This window comes from Cebus imitator, unplaced genomic scaffold, assembly GCF_001604975.1.
Source record: "Cebus imitator isolate Cc_AM_T3 unplaced genomic scaffold, Cebus_imitator-1.0 Scaffold426, whole genome shotgun sequence".
Classification (NCBI taxonomy): Eukaryota; Metazoa; Chordata; class Mammalia; order Primates; family Cebidae; genus Cebus; species Cebus imitator.
This window is the reverse complement of record NW_016107741.1, coordinates 368,987-369,471: the sequence shown is the minus strand read 5'-3', so window position 1 is coordinate 369,471 and position 485 is coordinate 368,987.

The window sequence follows — 485 nt, the reverse complement described above, 5'->3', positions numbered from 1 at the left end:
CTTAGATGGTATTTCACGTGCTAAAAATACACACATAGATATGGAATAATTAATCATAAACACAATATTACAACATAGAAGATAATTGGAAATCTAAGTTAATATCAATTAGATAAGAATAAGTTTAAATATATGAAAAAATACAATGCCATATAATATAATTCTGAAAAGGACAAAAATGGGAATTCCTTAGTTGTATAAAACATGATACTGAAGAAGAGAAAATATAAATGGAATTGGAGCAATGGATAAAAGGAATGTAAATCTCTAAAAATGTATACAGAAATATAAATATTGAGAGAAAATAGACTTCTTTTTCCTAAAAAGTGATGCATGTGTGTACCTATGCAACAATCTTGCATGTTCTTCACATGTACCCCAAAACCTAAAATGCAATAAAAAAATAAAATAAAGTGGAAGGAGAAAAAAAAAAAAAAGAAACATTCCAGACCGGACGTGGTGGCTCACACCTGTAATCCCAGCAC